Below are 6000 nucleotides of genomic sequence, written 5' to 3'. Positions count from 1 at the left end.
CATCTCCATCACGGGATAGAGATGATTGGGCAGCCGAGCGCATGACATATTATACTTCTCAGGGAAGTCGTGGTCACTCAGGTCACATCCGGTTCTCTCATACACAATTCGGTCTCATATATAAATGACAAGAATAACGCTATAATCTTGTGACTATTATTTGTGGACTACTTCCTATCTAGGTCATAATCTGAGCACAGCATAGTAAGCTCTAACTCTGCCTTTTAGGTTCCCCAGGGAGGACTTCGACCCTCATACCTGAGCAAAGGCCTGTAGTTTGCGTTAGCATCTGCAGCAAAGCATTCAGCGTTCAGTTTACAGTCGTGGTTCTTGCCTGGAATCTCCCTTGTGACGTGAACTGGGACTATCAAGTGTTTTTAAAATAACCCAGCTAATGCCCTGAAAAAGTGTCCCTATGTAAGGATGTGTAATGCCTACGAATGTTGGAGACATAACTTCTACCACGTTCACCGGCAATGTACTAAACTGTAGCCTTGACTGAAGCAAAGAGTCAACAAGAATTTTGTGTTTGAGAACACAGTGTTAGGCTAAGCTAAACATTTAGATAAATGAAAATTAAAACAAGACCGTGAAACTGGTTATTGTAAGAATAATAATGCAAAGCCAAATAAAATATATCTAGGTGAAAGTGCACAGTGGCTCTAGGTGAAGGTGCACAGCGGCCTAGTGTATTAAACTAACGTGCATGGAGATGTAACTAAAATGGCTCCACAACACCCTCCCCTTACCGGTTAAAGTGGTTGAAAAGCCCAAATTTACAAATCTAAAAACCAATAGCTCTAAAAACTCAACCTAAGATATATAAAAACCCAAGCAATTTTGAGAAGTTAAAGAGACACATAAACATACTACGTGGCAATTTTAAAACATGAGCATGTGATTCAAGACCGAATTCCAAAGAGATGTCAATTTAAAAAAGATCCAAACTATAGATGAGTCATGGAGAATAGTAGGTCTTCCACTTCGGCAGATGTCAAAACCGAAAGGTCCACGCCAAAAATGAACAGGGAGCATGTGTGTTCCATAGCCCCAGTGTCAACCAAGGCGGCATCCCGTGGAGTGTCCAGTGATGAGTTGTCAGCAACTTCCTCCAGGAAGGGTAACTCATAAGTAGCCTCATGTAGCAAACACAGCCTCAGTGCACATGTCTGGTAATGAACCCTCAGAGAGAACATCAACAGATCAGCGTCTATTGCTGGGGGGCGCTGCCGTGAAAGGCAAACTTCCAATGCATGTTCGAGAGAGCACCAGAGACACCGAAACACGGGTTGCACACAATATAGGACCGGTCTGAATGACAAAGACCAGTCACACTCCAATTGCTCCAGGAGTGTGGCCCCACAACAATGTAGTTGAAGCCCATTCTGGCCCCACAGCAGTCACACAGTTGCAGACCTGGCTGGGTAGATGAGGAGCACAGTCTAACAGTTTCTGCTAGAAGATGGCAATAAAAACTGAGGGGGAGGTGAGAAAGGCACTATGGTCCCCATATTTCGCTCTCTGGAATAGTCTCCCTCCTCTTCCTGGATGTCCCATGGCCCCAAGGGATAGAGTAAGCTAAGTTTGGACAGCCAATCTTCAGGGCCAAACAGACATCTTCTTTCTCTCACCAGGCAGGCAGGCGTAGGTGCTGGAGGACGGGTCCACATCTTCTTCAGTAGTGTGTCCAGACTTGAATTGATGTCTCTTGACCTCTGGAAGACAGGCTGCCAGCCAGAAGCCAGCTTTGTGGCATAGCAGTGTTTGAGTACTCTGCTGAGCATTCCCTTTTTTGGTCATAATGGATTTGGAACTGGAATCAAGTGGAGTGATTGGAGTCCCACTTTTATACACTACTTCTGGACAAGGAAGGTGGTTCCACTGTGTTGGACCCCAATGTGGGTTGGTTCTCCTTATAAGCGACCTGTCCAAGCTGTTCACTCCGAGCTGCAAAACACACAGCAGGTAGCATTGGGGCTGTCACCATTATGGAGCACCCACAACAGAGGCACAAAGAAGTGTGACTTTTCAGTACCTGGCCTTCCACTGCCCAACTGAGGTAGTAATCAGGGATTGACAGAAGTTCATGCTTCACCAAGACAGTTTCTCACTGTGCACAACAGATTTTGTGTTCCCGTCCATCACCCCTGCCAACACCATCCACCATATGGGCTCATAGAATGTTTAAGGGCTGTTTTGTCGTATTTCCCTTCACTTCAGTGCCTTGATTTCCCCCCTTCAGCTACAGAAAGTGAAGCAACACACTTCAACTCTCTGTGAACAGAGTCCTTACCCTAACCTTGTGTTTTACATCAGGTCAGGGATATTCAAATTTGGATCAGCTGGACTCCATTTTGCTAGCTCATTCCCAAATGTTTCAAGTAATACACATCCTACATATGTATGCATGCTAAGCACAGGAATGTGAGGACAAGGCACGGGGAGTGCAGGAATAGAATTTTATGCAGGTGGGCTTGTATGCATCAACTCCAGTGACACAGATAAAAAAAAGGTCTGGTAATACTAGTGCTTACTTGTCTTAAACACCCTATGCTGCTACCTCCACTCTGTATGTTGTACCCATTACAAGGACAGTAATTCACTGTCAGCGATTAGGGCATGATTGTAGTGCCCCTCCATGTCACTGGTCAAGTCCAGGGTATCACATAGTCAATGAAGGGACTAGGTGTCTGCACACAGGATGAGATTAGTGTGAGGCCAGGGCCAAAATAAATGGGCAGGATATCTGATGTACTCGCAATTAGGTACTTGTGGCAGGTAAACATGCCCACATGACATGCAGAGAACATTTTCATCCCAACAGACCCATTTTATTCTTAGGATGTGTTAATTTGTAGTGAATCTTCTTTTCATTAAGTATATCTAAATTATAATTTTCCCCTTGGTTTTTGTGTTTAGGTGGAGCAGTGAAAAGTAAAAACGGAGTGGGTTATGAGCAACAGTGGCATCTCTGCGTTGCCATAAATTAACAAAGTGTGTCCATCATCAAACATAATAAAGTATAACAGATTCCTTTTTTCTTTTATAGATTTAATTGAATCTAGTAGAGTCAACTAGACCTTTCATATTGAATGAAGTATTACAAGAATCCAATTCAAAGTAGGCACATTAAGTACACAAAAAGTTTGCATTTTTGGGTCTATAATTATGCCTGCTTAGTGTGAACTTGTTTCAAGCTATAATTTTTTGTCTGGCCTGCATCAGGATTGGACCATATAAAAGGAGAAATTCATTTCTGCATGACCTTAGGTCAAGTTGAACATCTGGGATGACTGAATGTCTTTCTTGTTCTCATGTTGTATAAAAATTTCATTGTTTATCTTTCGATTTGTAGTTATACCTGAATGGTCAGAACTGTTCTAGCACATACCTCTTTTAGTCTTTACTACAGCGTAGAACCCGGCTCAATTGAAAGCACCCCAAGATCACTCAAGACTTTATCTTCCAAACTGGCAGACACTCACACAAGGTTCCAAGCCAGCAATTCTTTTATCTTGAATTGTCGTAGGACTTTCGTCATGGGGGCAAGACTGCTGGATTCTGGTGCCCGTACCACACATGTGGGGTACTGAGTCTGAACCCTCACCATCTGATAACGGTCGGCCTAACCATTTTTGCTAGTTAACAGCACTTCACCAAAACCCAAGAGTAAAGCTAATTTGTGGCAGCCTGACACATGACACTCTGTGACTTCTCAGAGAAGTTGTGGTGGAACAGATCATACCCCTTTCTCTTAGTTACACAATTCTCATGTGTGCACAAGACAAACAGAAGCAGGATTCTGTACAATTCATTTTATTGAAGCAACTGCATTCTACTTAAAAATGCATGAATTATGATTATTAGCACAATGAAACACAAAGCTATTTTGACAATGACCAAAAAAGTCAAACAGATGAAAGGTTCCAACATTCTGTCATCCAAATTAATCTAAACTCCCTAGAATCACCACCTGCATTAGTAAACATCCACATGAGAGCACTAGTAGTGTTAGCCCTCATCTGCCCATCTAGCCTCTGCAAGGAAATACAATCCTCATACCTGTGTGATAGGTAAAGAAGAGGCCTGTTAGTCTGCTGACAGTCCTCCCAAATGGATGAAGAAAAGATGCCAAGTTCAGAAAAACTGCGACATGGGGCAGCATAAGATGGCTAGCTGACTGGAATGTCCTCTCTTCATTTGTTTGGGCAGCGTGTTGTTTTATAATAAAATATGTTGTTCTAAGAACTGTCCAGATGTGATAATAGGTCTTTTCTGTGTAGGGTAGACAGTGTACGCTTTGGACCGGCAATGCCCAGTAAATAATCATGTATAGCCTTAGGCCAAGAACAAAATGAAATGTTGGGCAAGAAACTGATAACACGATCTGCATGGAAGGGCAAATGATAAAAACTAATGAAACATCTCCACTGAAATAAAGCTTTGCTAAAATAATAAAAGGAATTACATTAAATGTAACTAGGTGAAAGGGACAGGCCTCAGGGCCAGAGCTAAAATGAATGTGTCCATGTAATGTGCTAAAATAACCCCACAACACAATAAAAGCACTTCTCATGCCTCATAGCTGATCAGTATTAATTGACTCATTGTTCAGTAAAATAATATTTTCAAGGGTCGGGGATTAGCCCAAATATCAGTAGAACCAAATCTAGATTGTTGTATCAGAAGAAAATGTGTCAACTGACTAATACTTCCCACATATTGGGGGTCATTACAACATTGGCGGTAAAAGCCGCTTACCGCCGTGCAGAAGACCGCCAATACACCGCCGCGGCCGCGGAATTCCACCACAGCTATTATGACCCACATCTCGGAATCCGCCGAAATTCAGACACCCACACAAGTCCGCCACACCAAAGGTCAGTGATAAACTGGCGAAAACAAAACCTCCACCGTCACGCCAACAGAAACACGCCCATGCTATCACGACCCACGAATCCATGCGGCGGTCTTTCAACCGCAGTATTCCATTGGCGTTACACACCGCCACACTCAAAATACACACACAGCTCCAAAACACCGCCACATTGGACAATTCAAATTACACACACCTGATACACATACAAACACCACTCCCACACACCCATTACAATATAAAACATACACCCACATCACACACAAACTCCTACGACCCAAAATGTTTGACGAAGGCCAGAGAGAGAACACAGAATAGAAAATCCCACCACACAGAGGCACACAACACCATCACCCACACAACATCCACGCACAAAACACCACACACCACTACACATCACCACACTCATCACCACATACACCACCCCACACATCACCTACACCTGCCCATGGCACGGCAAAGACACCCCAGGTTCTCTGAGGAGGAGCTCAGGGTCATGGTGGAGGAAATCGTATGGTTAGAGCCACGGCTATTTGGAGCACAGCAGCAGCACACCTCAATTGCAAGGAAGATGGAGCTATGGAGAAGAATAGCCGACATGGTCAACGCAGTGGGACAGCACCCAAGAAATCGGGACGACATCAGGAAAAGGTGGAACAACCTACGGGGGAAGGTGCGTTCCGTGGTCTCCAGGCACAACATCGCGGTACAGCGGACTAGCGGCGGACCCCCTCCTCCTCCCCCACAACTAACAACATGGGAGGAGCAGGTCTTGACTATTATGCATCCTGAGGGCCTCGGAGGAGTCGGTGGAGGACTGGACACTGGTAAGTCAAATCTTAACTATCATATCCCCCACCCTACCTGCATGCTATCACACACACCCACCCTCACCCCCTCCCCTATCACTCCAACTCCTCACTAATGTACTAGTAACACAAACTACCCATCCCAACACCAAGCCCTGCATGACACTACAAATCATGGACACCCCTCACTAAAGCACGCCCACTGCACATACACATAACACCCCCCCAAACATCATCACACAAGCCCCCACACAGGAATGCTAGCACTGGGGTACACGCTCACCCACCCATTGCACACCATGACACACACACATG

Source organism: Pleurodeles waltl, chromosome 7 (assembly GCF_031143425.1).
Source record: "Pleurodeles waltl isolate 20211129_DDA chromosome 7, aPleWal1.hap1.20221129, whole genome shotgun sequence".
Taxonomy (NCBI): Eukaryota; Metazoa; Chordata; class Amphibia; order Caudata; family Salamandridae; genus Pleurodeles; species Pleurodeles waltl.
This window is presented reverse-complemented; position numbering follows the sequence as displayed.